The sequence below is a fragment of the Sapajus apella genome, unplaced genomic scaffold (assembly GCF_009761245.1).
Source record: "Sapajus apella isolate SASKATOON/1434 unplaced genomic scaffold, GSC_monkey_1.0 scaffold1, whole genome shotgun sequence".
NCBI classification, from domain to species: domain Eukaryota; kingdom Metazoa; phylum Chordata; class Mammalia; order Primates; family Cebidae; genus Sapajus; species Sapajus apella.
In genome coordinates, this window is record NW_022436941.1 from 3,940,360 (window position 1) to 3,958,871 (window position 18,512).

At 37.2% G+C, this 18,512-nt stretch overlaps 1 long non-coding RNA gene across 1 annotated transcript in view; it reads right to left on the bottom strand.

Annotated features, from left to right (window-relative positions):
- LOC116526873 overlaps window positions 1–18,512 on the bottom strand; it is a 148,116-nt gene that overhangs the window by 121,421 nt on the left and 8,183 nt on the right. The window contains exon 3 of the long non-coding RNA XR_004258310.1: window positions 2,820–2,822. This is a non-coding gene — a long non-coding RNA (uncharacterized LOC116526873). The remainder of the gene's footprint in view (window positions 1–2,819; window positions 2,823–18,512) is intronic.

Consider the following 18,512-nt stretch of genomic DNA (forward strand, 5'->3'; position numbering starts at 1 on the left):
CCCCCCCCCCAAAAAAAAAGGAAACAGAATGGGCTACAAAGCAGTGCCTTCTATGTAAATTAAGAATGCATACAGTTCTGAGAAACTGTCAAGACCAAGAGAAGTCTAAGGAGACATGACAACTCAGAACAGAAAAATCCCAGCATGTTAAAAAAAAAAAAAAAAAAAGCAGTAAGGAAATCTGAATAAAGTGTGAATTTTAGTTAAAAAATAAAAAAATAAAATAAATAAAAAAATAAAAATGCAAATGTTTTCTGAGAAGGAGGCATTATAAATTACAATCAGTCCTTAAACCTCAGGTCAAAGTCACGTATTGTTTAACCCTGCTAAGTCCTTTCTAAATGAACGCAGATAATAGCAAGCCTGAAGAACAAGTAGCAGAGTAAAACCAATGACCACGTAATACAAGTTTCATGATGCTCCCTCAAAGATGCCTGCCTCTATGGTACTTCTGCCAACTGCTGAGTCCCTTCAAACAGCTTGCAAGAGCCAGATGTCAGCAATACAACCCTGGTCCCTGTTGAGAATGTATCCATTTAATCTTATATTCGGCATTTCTTAATGGACAGGCTGGTATGTAAAGGGCCATAAGAGTTGTTCTTTGACCAAATCTGCACACCACAGATCTGCAGAGGGCTATTTATCAAATGCATATTGGAGTCTCCCAACCCCTACCTCACCATGAATATCTTCAGTGTCTTCTCTTTGTTCAACATTTAAAATGTCCCACAAGAGTCCTCATGATCTGACCTTGTTCTGAGCTTCTGAACCACACCTTGCCTTCTGTGAGCTCTGGTTTACACTGGCCGGCCTTCTTTTCATTTCCAGAGCCTTCACTCAAGATGTCCTCCTACCTGGGAGGCAATTTCCCCACATTTTCTCTGGAAAGTCACAAATCGTGTCCTAGATTTCAGTTGAAAGTTTAGCCACTCAAGAAACTACTTGGCTCTCAATTATGCCAGGTTCCCTGTGACATGGACTCAGACAACCTTATAGCTCTTTTGCACAGCTCTCAAAGCAATCATAATTCAACAAGTACTTGGATGATGATATGTTTATGGCAACATTACTAGAATGCATATTTCACAAGCATAAGGTCATGTCTGTCTTACTCATCACCATCCTGAGTGCCTTGTTTAGTGCCGTGCTTATCTTGGGGACCCAATAAACATATGCTAAATGAAGAAAGGAAGGAAAGCCAAGCTGGAAATTACTCCTAGTCAAGACAGTGTGTTGAAATGTTGGTATTTGGAGCCTTTCATAAGAAAAATAGCGCTTGGAGGATAGAGAAACAAAGGAATCTGATCATCTTCAGGGTTGCCTTCAGGTTTCATCTCACATAATTGGGAAGCCTTCATATTCACTACCATCTTTAGACAAAGTTAAGCACTTTCTGCATCGTGTTTCCATTGACCCATATTCATACTACTATCACAGCCTATCACACTGCTGTCATTATTCACGTCTTTGTTTCTCCTGAATTCCTTAAAGCAAGTTTCTAATTTCACTTATGTTTGCATTGCTAGATCATAGCACAGAACCGGGTATATAATATGCACTAAATACTTTTTAAATAGGTAGATGAATAAATAACATTTGACTGATCTGATGAAAATAAAACAAATCTTATGCTTATACGTCAGGGACTTTGGACCAAGGGAGAAAAATTAGTTATATGATGAATTTTAGGCTTACTAATACAACACCTGGAAGACCATGAGAATAGACATAGTCATGCTTATGCCGATGATATATCAGTAATAAATCCTGCCAGAAAATGTTGAGAGGTACTCATATTCATGTGCTGTTTTGACTACCATGAAAGGAATAGGTCTTTCTAAGACATACAGACAGTGCTTGATGCCTAGAAATCAATATCCATATATATGGTAATAATAAGTTAAGTTTATTCACATCTGTTTTGACACCACACCATGGGTCATCCTATCTCAATCTCTTCCTCTCTTAATTTAAATCTTTAGACCGTATGCTTATAATGTCAAAAGTTGTGACTTTTTTTCCTTCTCCACCATAAAGATTAATTACTTTTTCAAATAAACAAGACCTGCATTCTTGATTATAGCCACATGTCATGGCCATAAGGGAAAAAAAAAAAAAAGAAAATGATATGGCTAGCTCAGCATAAACATATCACCCTCATGAGAAAGAATAGTGAATATGTTATCTAGCTAACATTGATAGCTGGTTATCATTGTCAATCTCTTAAGATGTGTACATGTCAAAATTTTAAATACTGAATAACTTTTAAGGGCCCCAAATAAATGTATTAACATCCAAATTAGGGAAACTGTTGCATCCAGTTTTCGTCTTGCCTCTCTATATTCTAAAGTAAGTAAAATCAAAGACAACCCTGTGACAGGTACTGAGGGAGCAGCCATTAAAAACAGTCAAACTTGAAGAAAATCTAGGCAAAACCATTCAGGACATAGGCATATAGGCAAGGACTTCATGACCAAAACACCAAAAGCATTGGCAACAAAAGCTAAAATAGACAAATGGGACCTAATCAAACGCCACAGCTTCTGTACGGCAAAAGAAACAGTCATTAGAGTGAATCGGCAACCAACAGAATGGGAAAAAACTTTTGCAGTCTACCCATTTGACAAAGGACTGATAACCAGAATTTACCAAGAACTAAAACGGATTTACAAGAAAAAAACAAGCCCATTCAAAAGTAGGTGAAGGATATGAACAGACACTTTACAAAAGAAGACATACATGAGGCCAACAAACATATGAAAAAATGCCCACCATCACTGGTCATTAGAGAAATGAAAATCAAAACTACATTGAGAGACCATCTCATACCAGTTAGAATGGCGATCATTTAAAAATCTGGAGACAACACATGCTGGAGAGGATGTGGAGAAATAGGAACATTTTTACACTGTTGGTGGGAGTGTAAATTAGTTCAATCATTGTGGAAGACAGTGTGGCGATTCCTCAAGGACCTAGAAATAGAAATTCCATTTGACCCAGCAATCCCATTACTGGGTATATAGCCAAAGGATTATAAATTGTTCTACTATAAGGACACATATACATGAATGTTCATTGCAGCACTGTTTATAATAGCAAAGACCTGGAACCAACCGAAATGCCCATCGATGATAGACTGGACAGGGAAAATGTGGCACATATACACCATGGAATATTATGCAGCCATCAAAAACGATGAGTTCATGTCCTTTGTAAGGACATGGATGAACCTGGAAACTATCATTCTCAGCAAACTGACGCAAGAGCAGAAAATCAAACACCACATGTTCTCACTCATAGGTGGGTGTTGAACAATGAGAACACATGGACACAGAGAGGGGAGCATCACACACTGGGGTCTAAAAAAAAAAAAAAAGAAGAAAAAACAATTCAGCCCATCTCAAGCCACTGGGAATGTGCTTATTAAGGAGGGTTTTGAAAAGTAGGGTTATTCCCAATGTGTGTTAGAAAGTGTCGGGCTCTCTCTTCTTGCCTTCTATTCTGGGCTCTTGTTCCCTAAAGAGTGCCTCTCAGATTTTCAAGACCATAGTGCTAAGTATCAATTTTAAGAAGTCCAACGTGGACTCGAATAAGAATTTGAGTGTCCAGTGTGTGTAAGCACTGTAGTAAGTGCCAGAGGCACAATGTTGAACAGCAAAGACACAGTCTTTTTTTAGGAGCTTACATCAGGGGCTTCCTGTTGGTGACTTGTGGTCACTGCAGTGGACATGTTCCTGCTCCCAAAGAACCTGGGGGATACGGTCAGTTCAATGGGCAGTCCCAATACTTCGTGTTCAGTGATATAATAGGAGATATATGAATTGCTGCAGAGCACATAGGCATGGCATCTAATCCAAATTGAAGACTCTGGGATGGGGGTGGAGAGAGAGAGAGAGAGAGAGAGAGAGAGAGAGAGAGAGAGAGAGAGAGAGGAGAGAAACTGTGTAGTGGTACTGCAGAGCAAACTAACCAGCAAAGTACAACCAACCAAAACCCCCTAACACAAAGAAGTGTTGTTTATACATATAGTGGTTCATTGAAAGATCTACAGAAAATGACTTATTAAAGGATCATCTGAATTTGATGTTAGAAAATCATCTGCCCCTTGTCATCAGGCCGGGATGTGCTACCAAGTTATCTATGCAGATCCCAGGTTGTCTGTCTGCTGAGGGCGGCCCATACTCAGACAGACTACCACCAGCTAGTTCTAGTTTCCCAGTTAGTGCTAATTTACCGCTGGCTTTATGTTTTACTCTTTAGCACATCTGTAGTACTTATTACATAAAGGCCAATTGATGTAGGGTTATACCTCATCATTTTAGCTGATTCCTGGCTGTATTCCCTAATTACATATCACAACTTTTACAACACAGATCTGCATTTATTGCCATCTAATATATCTTTTCCTCGTTGGCAACTTCATATGGATTTCTCCAGTAGGCAATTTTTGTTAGGGAATATTTTGGAACTCTACTGTAAATTGAGTTGAGGTATTTTTGGAAGGAAAGTTGCACAAGTCTTGATAGGGGAGAAGTGTTCAGAGGGAGGGAACAGCCTAGGTGGGGCCTTAGATGTAAGAAAGCCTAAGAAAGTATTGAAAACAGGGAAATGATTTCTATATGTGCTGGGGGAGTGGTAACAGGTGAGCCTAGAGAGGTAAAGTCATTGGTTTAGTGGGTTCCTAAACTTTGCTGCACAATGGAGTCACCTGGGAATTTAGAGGAAATTTAAATTAAGAAAGAAAAAACTCCCAATCCCTGGCTCCTCCCCACCTCCTGTGCCCCGGACATTGTGACCTAATTGGTATGTAGTGTGCCCGGGCATTGGGAATTATAAAAGTTTCTCAGATTACAATGTACAGCAAAATTTGGGTGCCTCTGAACCAGCCGATTATGGGTCTTTCGAATTATGCTAAAGCATTTGGATTGTATTCAGAGAGGGATTTATGGCATTGAGGAGCCACTGAAAGTCTTTAACCAGCAGGTCTGTAAATTAGAAAAATCATTCAGATTGCCCTGGTGAAAATGGATGGAGGAGTCTAGGACTGCAGGCAGTGAAACCAGCTGAGGGTCCCTGAAGGTTAAGGTCGCCTGATGGAGGAAGGAGTGGCAGTAGAGTCGGGAAGAGGCAGTTGGATGCCTGGGATATTCAAGTGGTGGATTCAGCAGAACTGTTTATAGATGGCATGGGTGTGATGGATGGGATGGGTGTGTGTGGGGGTGGAGGAGAGTGATGAGTTAAGCTTAGGTGGGTGGGAGCAGGGAGAAAAGGGACCATTGGAAGAGATTGTTTGCTTGTTTCAGCAGGGGTATCTCTACCAGCCCTGCTGAATCAGGGTGACCAAGTTATACTAGTTTCTCCTCTCAAGAGATAGCTGAGAAAATCCATCACTTGTTTGCTGAGCACTTAACCTTGTATGATTAACTGCCCATAGTCTGTTTTCTTCCAGGCAGAGGTGACGTCTTGTTTCTTCTCAGTTTGTGCAGATGTTTTTTCTCTCATAGTTGATCATCTTGTAGTTCATTTGCATGAGACATCTGTGACCTTGATTAAGGGGGATTCTCCTCACACTTGTGACCCACACAGGTCTTGGTCGATATGGAATTACCACTGGCCCAGTGACCTCCAAAGAACTTCAGTTCTCTTGTGCAAAGAATGAGAGATAGTTGGGGAAATAACGATTTCATTACCCTTTCATGTAATTGAATTGGAAATTTATCTCACTTTTATCTGAAAGTTTTTGGAGAAATGTGAGGCAGATTTTATGTAGCAATCTGGTATTCTTTGAGGATAAAAACAACCTCTGTAACAAAAGGTCAGTTGTGTTCTCTTTTTAGGAAAATCCAATATACAAAAATCTGAATTTACAAAGCAGGCACATTCCGGGTAGAGGTAATTGGTGGTTGATGATTTTGATAATGAATTCTTGGCTTTATGAAAAGCTGTTCTTTGAGAATCTTTTGTAAAGTAAGTTTTCTATGTTCTTCAAATGACTTGGATTTTAGGAATAAATTTTTGGAATAAGTAAAAAAACAAATAAACAGTCAAACTCTTAAGTCCTCTGACTAATTAATAAGAAAGCTCATAAGTCTCATTTAAGCTAATCGTGCAAGTGCTGTGACAGAGAATAGCCCCTCACAGGTCATTTTAAAATAGCCCTTAAATATTTCATATTTATTAAAACCTTTTTTGAACAATACCATTAAAGATAATATTCTTAATAATGATAGTAAGACATTGTACATATCTTTATACCTATATTTGCCAAATTAGTTCTTTAGTTCATGACTATAATTATCATATGAATGTCACCTTCCAAATAATATTTGTCTTGAGTAGGAATTTGAATGTGTTAGTATTCTGAAAGGAGTTATGTTTACAGGGTTCTGTTTCCCAAATAATATTTCACTATCAGTGAACATTTGGAGTAGCTGCAATACCTATTCAAATTCTAATGAAACATAAACTACAAACATTTAAACTTTCAGTAGAATATTATTTGGAGAAAAAAAATCTTGTTTGGCTGATTGTATGCTATTGCTACATTTGCAAATAAATTATTCTTGGCTGCATAAAACTTCACACAACAAATTCTGCTTGGAAGATTAAATGACTTTGAAACAGATACTCAATAATAGAAAAATCGCTATTGCTTCATAAGAGCTACTTTTAAATTAACGGGTTATCAGAAGAAAATAAGAGCTTGATACAAATACCAAAGGTAAATAAAACTGGAAGAAAAGCTATTTGGCTGAAAACAAATGCAGAGAGAAGTATTCTGTCGATATCTAAATTGAAATGCTTTCTCTGTCCACAGTCCCTTTAAGTTTCTGGATTCTCGTGACAGTTTGATTATATTTTTGGCATCTTGCAGATGCATTACAACTACTGGGTTCTACTGACTAGAACATAGAAAATTTCCCACACTGTAACCTCCTCCATGTCAAGGTACATACTGAAATGAATTACATATTTGTCCAATTAATTTACTTTTAAGTCATTTATCATGTTTTCCTGCTTTATTGTCCTGTTCCTCTATTAGAATATAAACTCCCTAGAGAGGAAAAATTTGTTTTATCTACTCCTAGATCCTCAGCTTCTAAAACAGTGTCAAATATACAGCACTACTTAACAAATGTTTGTTAGACGTCAAACAAATGAAGTGGGGAGCAATGGATTAAATCACCAGGCTACTACAACAGAAAGGCATTAGATAAAGGGAGAGGAGTATCTCCTGGAGAGTAAATTTAAACATTTCAGGTATTTGCCTAAAACTGAAATTTTATAGTATATACAGACAACACTTGAATTTCACCAAATTATGTAGTATCTTACACATATCGACTGCTGAGTGGTAAAAAGCACCACCTTTGATTCCCTGCATATCCTGACCAACTTACTGTAATCCACTCAAACTCAAAGACCTATCAAAAAGGATTTCTGAAAATTCCCAAAAGGAAATATCAACCTAAGACCAGCCAGTGGTAAATAAATACAGAAAATTTAATGTAAAAGTCTTGGACTACACAAAATAGTTAGAAAGGAATTTTATTGACTGACTTGCTCTCTTTCTAGAGAAAACTGAATTGAGACTTCTCCATAAAATGGTGAGTACAATGGTAGTTACCAGAAACTGGGGGATGCAAATGAGTGGGGACATGGAGATGTTGATCAAATGGTACAAAATTTCAGTTAGACAGGAAGAATAAGCTTTAATGATCTATTGCACAGCATGGTAACCATAATAATAATGCATTATATGTTTTAAAATTACTGAAGGATTTGATTTTAAATGTTTTCACCACAAAAAAGATAGGTATTTGAGGTAATAGATTTGTTACTTAGTTTGATTTCGCCATCCTACAATGCAAACATACATCAAAACATCACACTATACCTCATAAATATATGATACATATGAATGTTGCTTGTCAATTAAAAATAAAATTTTATAAATTTAATCTATTTAAAAGATTGTGACTTACACGTGAAGCTAACTGTCCATTAAAGGGTATTTAATTAGAAATTCCTGAAGGGAAAATTTAGCCTAATTTTGGCCTATGTACCTGCTACAAAGAGCGTTCACTGTGCTTGGGCACAGGGTGCAGCAGCAATAATGTATTGAGATAACCAATTGGACTGGATAGAAACATTCCATGGAGTTACTCTAGTCTGGCAGAGAGACAGATCATGTTCTATAATTAATATGCCTCCATCAACCACTAACTGATGGAGTGGCCTCAATCAAATGTTTCAGTGTTTGGGTCTTAACAAGACTGTAGGACAACATGATCTTTCAGAATCTCTCTAGGGTTAATTTTCTGGAGTCCCTAAAAATCCACATGGCAGAACAGATTTCATTAGGCATCCCTAGTCTCCAGAATAAATAAGACATAAAGAATAAGACTGACAAAGTGGAAAGTGAGTAAGTGGTTCTCTGATAAATATAAGTGGTATAAAAATGGCTCTCTAGACATCTTTTCAAAAATGGGTCTTTTTTTTTTCTAAATAGCAATTTTCTATTTCTAAAATAGATATCTGTATGATTTAGTTCACCTCCTTACCTCAATCTGCCTGTGCAGACTTTACTTAAATTAAGCAGACATGTTGCGGACAGGTTGGGGAGAAAATAATTTTAATGAAAACCATAGAGGACATATGTTTCATAATTATTAGACAAGGTTTTGGTGATGTTCTCCATCCACAAATTCTCTCAGTTTGTTCATGTTTTCAAGGAGTAACCTGAGTGTAAATAACCTGAGCAGTTCCAGCATGACACTAATAGCTCCATATTCATGTCTGCAACTCTAATTTGCATGCAGGTTTATGCCTTCCAAATAGGGCTGATTATTTCCCTATGGAAATGGAAGATTCTGACACTTGGAAACATTTGAATGGAGAGAGAAAATAACAGGAATTTGGAGTATTGCTTGTTTGGCAAACATGTGATTTGTCAAATCCCACCCCCCCCGCTCAAATAAGCTAAATGACAGCCCAGAAGGATACAGGGTATTTCAATTGTCACCATGCATTGTTTAGAGGATTAGATAGTTCCTGGTAGTAAGATTGCTCTTTTAAATCACATCAAGTTAAAGTTAAGGTAACAGAACAGATAATGCTATAATTTATTTTGTCATCTTTTTTTCCACATAGCTTTTGCTGTTGACACACTTTGACTATTCCTGTTGAAATTGTCTATGTTATCACAAACCAAAGTGTATCTCTGTGCTCCATTCAGCATCACACCATGCTTTAAGCCACCAATCTTGTCTTCTGTTTCCTCAAACAAACAAAAGCAAGTGGATGACACAGGATGAGAGACACCCATAGATGCTCCATTTTCTAAATTTTCCACAACCTCGAGGAAATACTCAAAAAGTGACACTCCTGCCATTGTTCGCTCTTCTGAAATGTTTTTCTGATTTATCATGTTGGAGTGGCAATAAGGAGTTAAAGGGCTTCCAAAAGCCATCAGTAGGTAAGCTGGTCTGATTAGGATATTGTATCCAGAAGGCCATACATAATGAGGTTTCTAACATTCTTTCCCTCATCTGGTAAAATCCAGTCACACAAAATAATTAGCTTCTTCTTAACACAAGGCTTTCCCCTAGATGTTTCCTCTGTCAGGACTTTCCCCTAAAAATTGTCATATGATTCTCTTCTTTCATCATTTAGGTTTCTGATAAAATGCTGACTCCTCAAAAAAGCCTTCTTTGACCACTCTATATAAAGTTTCACATCCTTTTAACTCAAAATAATATTGTTCCAGTTTAATTTTCCTCAAAACACGAATTGTTTTAATTTTAAATAGACTTTATTTTTTAGAGCAGTTTTAAGTTCACAATAAAACTGAACAGAAGGTACTGAGATTTCTAATGTACTCCGTCTGCACATATGTACAGCCACTTCTATTTTCAACATTCCCCACAACAGTTACTCATTTGTTACAACTGATGAACCTACATTGCTACATCATAATTACCTGGAGTCTACAGTTGACATGAGGATCATTCTGGGTGTTGTACAGTCTATGGGTTTGGATAAATTTATAATGACATGTATCCACCATTACAGTACCATACGGAGTAGTTTTATTGCACTAAAAATCCTCTGTGTTCAGCCAATGCATCCTCCCTTTCCACCGATCCCTGGCAATCACTGATCTTTTTACCTTCTTCATAGTTTTGCCTTTTCCGTAATGGTAAGTAATTGGAATAATACAGTGTATAGCCTTTCCAGATTGATTTCCTTCACTTAGTAATATACATTTATGTTTTTTTTCCATCTCTTTCAATGGCCTGGTAGCTCATTTCTTTTTAGCACTAAGTAATATTTCATTGTCTGGATGAACCACATTTTATTTATCCACTCACCTACAACCTACATCCTGGTTGCTTTATGAATAAAGCTACTATAAACATTCTCTTACATGTTTTCATGTGAAATAAGTTTTCAACTTCTTTGGGTAAAGTATAAGGAACCACATTGATGAATCATATGGTATGACTATGTTTGGTTTTGTAAGAAGCCACCACCATCAATTAATGAGTTCCTGTTGCTCCATATTCTCACTGTCATTTGGGGTTGTTGATGTTGTCTGAAATTTTATTATTCAGTTATTTGTTTTGTTTATATATTTATTGTCTGTCTTCCCCAACTGGAATCTGAGTTTCTTGAGGGTAATAGCTTTGTCTGTCTTTTCCAAATCTGTTTTCAACAACTAGTCCAGTGCCTAGAATATACATGGTACTATTAACAAATATTAAATAATTGAATGTTTTAAATGTGATGCTCAAAATAGAAAGTATTAGGGCCCTAAGGTGACCAACTTTTCTGGTTGGCTGAAAAATAGGGAGGGAGAATGGCAAAATGCCAATTTTTAGCTACAAAATGGTACACCTAACTTCAGTTAATATCTTCAGTTTGGCATCTTCAAATCACCTCAAATTCACCATGTTCAAACCAAAATGATGCATTTAAGGAAATAACCCACATCACTGTAATGGCACCACACCTAATGCCTTGGAAATGCCAAACCCCGAACATCATCCTTAACTTTCTCCTGTCCCTGATATATACTTAGTATGTGTGAAAGATCATTTACTCCCTGGTCTCCCAAGGCCTTTGCATATACTGTTCCTTCTCATATAAATGTTACTTTCTTTTTTGCTTTCATTGTCTTCCAATTTTTATTTATCTTTTATTCGCATTGAAGATACGTAGTCACCCATAACAGATTTTTATTTCTTGATGATAGGCTTTCTTTTCTTGGTAAGTTTATTCTTTCAATGATCAGGTTTTAATGCAGTCTCCTTTTCAAAAATTATTATTTTCAAGTTCTGGGGTACATGTTCAGGTTTGTTTTATAGGAAATCTTGTTTCACAGGGGGTTGTGGTATAGATTATTTCATTACCCAGGTATTACGCCTATTACCCATCAGTTATTTTTCCTGATCATCTCCCTCTTCCTACCCTCAACTCTCTGATAGTACCCAGTATGTGTTGTTCCCCTCTAAGCATCCATGTGTTCTCATCACTGAGCTCCCACTTATAAGTGGAGAACATACAGTATTCGGGTTTGTGTTCCTGTGTTAATTTGCTAAACTTAATGGCCATTATCTCTATCCATGTTCCTGTAATGGACATGATTTTGTTCTTTAAAAAAAAAAAAAAGGTTTAAGTTTCCGGATTTATGCGCAGAACATGCAGGTTTGTTACATAGGCATATATGTGCCACGGTGGTTTGATACACCTATTGACCAGTCCTCTAACTTTCCTCCCCTTGACCCCCAACCCCAAAGAGGCCCTGGTATGTGTTGTTCCCCTCACCATGTCCATGTGTTCTCATTGTTCAACTCCTACTTATGAGTGAGAACACACAGTGTTTGATTTTCTGTTCCTGTGTTAGTTTGCTGAGAATGATAATCTTCCAGCTTCATCCATATTCCTGCAAAGGACATAATCTCATTCCTCTTTATGGCTGTGTAGTATTCCATGTGTATATTCACCACATTTTCTTTATTGAGTCTATCATTGATGGGCATTTGGGTTGGTTCCATGACTTCGCTATTGTAAATAGTGCTGCAGTAAACATATATGTGCATGTGTCTTTACAATAGAATAATTTATATTTCTTTGGGTACATACCCGGTAATGAGATTGCTGGGTCAAATGGTACTTCTAGTTCTAGATCCTTAAGGAATCGCCATGCTGTCTTCCACAATGGTTGAACTAATTTACATTCCCAGCAACAGTGGAAAAGTGTTCCTATCTCTCCACAGCCTCACTAGCATCTATCATTTCTTAACTTTTTAATAATCACCATTCTGACTGGCATGAGATATCTCATTGTGGTTTTGATTTGCATTTATCTAATGATCAGTGATGTTGAGCTTTTTTTCCCATGTTCGTTGGCTGAATAAATGTCTTCTTTTGAGAAGTGTCTGTTAATATCCTTTGCCCACTTTTTGATGGGGTTGATTTTTTCTTGTAAACTTATTTAAGTTTCTTGTAAATTCTGGATATTGGACCTTTGCCAGATGAGAAGATTGCAAAAATTTTCTCTCATTCTGTAGTTGTCTCTGTTCATTCTGATGCTAGTTTATTTTGCTGTGCAGAAACTCTTTAATTAGATCCAATTTGTAAATGTTGGGTTTTGTTACAATTGCTTTTGGTGTTTTTGTTATGAAGTCTTTGCTCATGCCTATGTCCTGAATGGTATTGCCAAGGTTTCCTCCTAGGGTTTTTTTGGGTTTTACATTTAAGTCTTTAATCCATCTTAATTTTTGTATAGGGTGTAAGGAAGGGGTCCAGTTTTTGTTTGCTGCATATGGCTAGCCAGTTTTCCCAGCACCATTTATTGAATAGGAGATCCTTTCCCTATTGCTTTCTTTTGTCAGGTTTGTCAAAGATCAGATGGTTGTAGATGTGTGGTAATATTTCTGAGGTCTTTGTTCTGTTCCATTGGTCTATATGTTTTGGTATCAGTACCATGTCGTTTTGGTTACTGTTACCTTGTAGTATAGTTTGAAGTCAAGTAGCATGATACCTCCAGCTTTGTTCTTTTTGCTTAGAATTGTCTTGTCTGTACTGAGTCTTATTTGATTCCACATAAAATTTTAAGTAGTTTTTTCTAATTCTGTGAAGAATGTCAATGGTAGTTTGATGGGAATAGCATTGAATCTATAAATTACTTTGGGCAGTATGGCCATTTTCATGATATTGATCCTTTCTATCCGTGAAGATGAAATGTTTTCCCATTTGTTTCCTCTCTTATTTTCTTAAGCAGTGGTTTGTATTTATTTTTGAAGATGTCCTTCACATCCCTATTAGCTGTAGTCCTATTTGTTCTCTTTGTAGCAATTGTAAATGGGAGATTATTCAGGATTTGACTCTCTGCTTGTCTATTGGTGGTGTAAAGGAATGCCTGTCATTTTTGCACATCCTGAGAATGCTGAAGTTGCTTATCAGTTTAAGGATAATTTTTTTGATGTGCTGCTGGATTTTGTTTGCCAGTATTTTACTGAGGAATTTTGTTTTGATGTTCATCATGGATACTGGCCTGAAGTTTTCTTTTTATCTTGTGTCTCTTCCCAGTTTTGGTATCAGGATTATACTGGCCAATATTTGATGCCAGTAGGATACTCCTGTATAGGGTGCCTGACAACCCCTGTTGGAGGGTTTCACCCAGTTGAGTGGCCAGGGGAATAGGACCCATTTAACAAAGCACTTTGACTGTTCCTTGGTGGAAAAGGTGTGCTTTTCCACCAAAAGGGGGGAAACCCACTCATCTGGGTTGCTTGGATTCTTTAGAATTAGAAGGAGGAAAGCTAAGTCTGCTGGTCCACAGAGACTGGGGGCAGCCCTGATCCTAGGGGCTCAGGCCCAGGGAGATCTGGGTTGTGTCCCTGAGCCTCTGGCTGGACTTATTGGAGTTCCTGTAGGGAAGCCCTGCACAGTCCAGAAGGATAAGTTGGGGTCAGGCCTGAAGAGGCACTCTGGCTGCAGTCTGCCACAGCTGCTTTGGTGGGCTGTGGGTGACATGTCTTGAGACCAAGCTATCCAGCCCATTGGCTCCAGCAGGAGAAAAGCACAGCCTGGAGCTATAGAGATAGATGCCGCCCTTCCCACACCCAGGGAGCTTAGTGTATTAGCAGTTGTGAGTCCCAGTGCTGGCTGCTGCTCCTCTCCCAAGCAGGCAACTGCAGCTGTGGTGCTGGTCGCCCCTCCACCCTTGGAGCTTGTTAGGCTTAAGCAGACTCCAGCTGAGAGGCTGTTAAGAACCTGCACAGCTCCAGGTTTGGGACTCTAGGCCCTAGTGGCATGGGTTCACAAGTGGGATTTTCTGATCCATGGGTTGCACAGTTCTGGGGAAAAAGCATGGCTTCCTTGGCTGGGTAGCATGTTTACTCACTGCCTCCCCTGGCTGAGGGGTGGGGGCTCCTCTTCCCTGTGTGGTTCTCAGGTGTACTGCCACACCACACTGTTCTTCCTTCATCTCTGTGGATCATTCCAGCCACCTAGTCAGCTCTGATCGGAAAACCTGAATGCCTTGGTTGTCGGTGAAATATTCATACTCTTATTATAGTTCTTTTCAATGGGAGCCTCTGATCACCACTGTTTGTAGTCAGCCATCTTGGCCCCACCCTCAATTTATTTTATAACTGCAAATTATTCCACAAGTTGTATATGTACTGCCTTTTCTTTATCTAGTCTACCACTGATGGACAGTTAGGTTGATTTTATGAATTTGCCACTATGAATAGTGCTGCAATGAACATATGCATACATGTGTCTTTATAATGAAATAATTTCTATTCCCTTAGGTATGTACCTAGTAACGGGATTGCTGGGTAGAATAGTATTACTGTTTTTAGGTTTTTGAGGAATTACCACACTGTTTTTACAATGGTTGAACTAACTTACACTCCTACCAATAGACTATAAAGCTTTCTTTTTCTCCGCAACCTTGCCAAGAACTGTTACTCTTTGACTTTTTAGTAATAGTCATTCTGATGTGTATAAGATAGTATTTCATTGTGGTTTTGATATGCATTTCTCTAATAATCAGTGATATTGAACTCTTTTTCATATAATTTTGGGTCACTTTTTTCTTTTGAAAAGCACTGATCTTTTTTGGCCACTTTTTAATGGGGTTGTTCTTTCATGTAAATTTATTTGAGTTCCTTATAGATGCTGGATATTAGACTTTGTCAGATGCATAGTTTGCAAAATTTTTCACTCATTCTGTAGGTTGTGTTTATTCTGTTGATGGTTGCCTTTGCTGTGCAGAAATGCTTTGATTTAATTAGATTCCATTTGCCAATTTCTGCTTTTGTTGTGATTGTTTTTGGTGTCTTCATCATGAAATTTTTACCAGGTCCTATGTCCAAAATGGTATTGCTTAAGTTGTCTTCCAGGGATTTAATATTTTTTGTTGTTGTAGTGTTGTAGATTTGTCTTTAATCCACCTTGAGTAAATTTTTATATATGGTGTAAGGAAGGGGTCTAGTTTCAATCTACTGCATCTGGCTAGCCAATTATACCAACATTGTTAGTGAATAGGAATTTTTTCCCCATTGCTAATTTTTGTCATGTTTGTCAAAGATCAGATAGTTGTATGTGTGCAGTCTTATTTCTGGATTCTCTATTATCATCTTCCATTGGTCTATCGTCTGTTTCTGTACCAGTACCATACCAGTTTGGTACTGTAGTCCTGTAATACAGTTTTAAGTTGTGTAGCATGATGCCTCCTACTTTGTTCTTTGTGCTTAGAATTGCCTTGGCTATTCAAGTTCTTTTTTGGCTCTTCATGAACTTTCAAATAGTTTTTTTTTTTTCTAGTCCTTTTTAAAATGTTAATGATAGTTTAATAGAAATAACATTTAATCTATAAATTGCCTTGGGCAGTATGGCCATTTTCACAATATTGATTCTTCCTATCCATGAGCACATTTCTTTGTGTCATCTCTGATCTCTGTGAGCATTGTTTTGGAGTTCTCCTTATAGAGATCTTTCAGCTCCATGGTTAGCTGTATTCCTAGGTATTTTATATTTTTGGTAGCAATTGCGAAAGGGATCACATTTCTGATTTCACTCTTGGCTTGACTATTGTTAGTGTATAGAAATGTCAGTAAGTTTTGCACATTGATTTTGTATAGTAAGAATTTGTTCAAGTTGTTTATCAGCTTAAGGAGCTTTTGGACTGAGTCTATGGGATTTTCTAGATATAGGATCATGTCATCTCCAAACAGATAGTTTGACTTTCTCTCTTCCTATTTGGATGTCATTTGTTTCTTTCTCTTGTCTGATTGCCATAGCCAGGACTCCCAATACTATGTTGAATAGGAGTGGTGAAAGAGAGCATTCTTTTCTTGTGCCAGTTTTCAATGGAAATGCTTCCAGCTATACCCAATCGGTATGATATGTGCTGTGGCTTTGTCATAGTTGGCTCTAATTTTGAGGTATGTTACTTTAATACCTAGGTTATAAAGAATTTTTAACATGCAATGGTGTTGAAATGTATCAAAAGCCTTTTCTGCATGTATTGAGATAATCATGTGGTTTTTGTTCTTAGTTTTGTTTATGTGATGAATCACATTTATTTATTTGTATATGTTGAACTATCCTTGCATCCCAGGGATAAAGCCTACTTGATCATGGTGGATAAGCTTTTTTATATAATGCTGGATTTAGTTTGCCAGTATTTTGTTGAGGATTTTTACATCAAATATTGGCCTGAAGTTTTCTTTTGCATGTGTGTCTTTGCCAGGTTTTAATATCAGGATGATACTGGCCTTACAGAATGAGTTGGGGTGGCATCTCCTTTTCCTAATTTTTTGGAATGATTTCAGCAGGAATGGTACAAGCTCTTCTTTGTACATCTGGTAGAATTCAGCTCTGAATCCATCCATCTGTTCCTGGGCTTGCTTGCTTTTTTTTTTTTCTTTTTTTTTTTTTTTAGTTGGTTGGCTATTTATTAATGATTCAATTTCAGAGCTTGTTATTGGTCTGTTTAGAGACTCCACTCTTTCTGGTTCAGTCTTAAGAGGCTGTATGTGTTCAGGAATTTACCTATTTCTTCTAGTATTTTTATCTTATGTGCACAGATGTTTATAACATTCTCTGATGAGGTTGTATTTCTATAGAATCAATGGTAATATCCCCCTCGTTTCTCATTGTGTTTATTTGAATCTTCTCTTTTCTTCATTAGTCTATCTAGCAGTCTATCCATTTTATAAAATTTTTTGAAAAACAGGCTCCTGGATTTGTTGATGTTTTGAATGTTTTTTCCTGCCTCAATCTCTTTCAGTTTCTCTCTGATTTTGGTTAATTTTTGTCTTCTGCTAGTTTAGGATTTGTTTGCTCTTGGTTTTCTAGTTCTCTTAGCTGTAATGTTAGGTTGTTAATGTGAGATCTTTCGAACTTTTGATGTGCACATGTAGTGCTATAAATTTTCATCTCAACATTCTGCCTTACATGTGTCTGATATTCTGGTGTGATATATCTTTGTTCTCATTAGTTTCAAAAAAATTCTTAATTTTTGCCTTCCTTTAATTATTTACCAAAAGTAATTCAAGAGAAGGTTATTCAATTCCAATGTAATTGCATAGGTTTAAGTAAATTTCTTGTTCTTTATTTCTAATTTGATTGTACTATGGCCTGAAAGATTTTTATAATTTCAGTTCTTCTGCATTGGCTCTGAAGTGTTTTACTTCCAATTATGTGACCAGTTTTAAAGTATGTGCAGATGAGAAGAATGGATGTTCTGTTGCTTTTTGGTGAAGAGTTCTATAGATGTTTACCAGGTCCATTTGATCCAGTGCCGAGTTCAGGTCCTAAATATTTATGTTAATTTTCTGTCTCAATGATCTGTCTACCATAGTCAGTGGAGTATTAAAATCTCCCACCACTCTTCTGTGTGAGTCTAAGTCTCTTTTAAGGTCTCTAAGAACTTGCTTTATGAATCTGAGTGCTTCTGTGTTGATTGTATATATATTTAAGACAGTTAGATCTTCTGTTGTGTTGAAGCCTTTTACATAATGTCTGTGTTTTTTTATCTTTGTTGGTTTAAAGTCTATTTTTTCAGAAACTAGGATTGCAACCCCTGTTTTTTTTCTGTTTTCTGTTTGCTTGGTAAATTTTTCTCCATCTCTTTATTTTGAGCCTATGTGTGTCATTTCACCCAGCAAAAGATGGGTCTCTTGAAGGCAGCATACCAATGGGTCTTGGTTCTTTATTTACCTTGCCACTCTGTATCTTTTAATTGGAAAATTTAGTCCATTTACATTCAAGTCTAGTATTGATATGTGTGGATTTGATCCTGTCATCAAGATGTTGGTGGTTATTTTGCAGACTTGTTTATGTGGTTGCTTTGTAGCATCACCAGTCTGTGTACTTCAGTGTGTTTTTGTAGTGGATAGTAATAATCTTTTCATTCCATATTTAGTGCTTCCTTCAACAACTCTTGTAAGGCAGGTCTGGTGACAACAAATTCCCTCAGCATTTGCTTG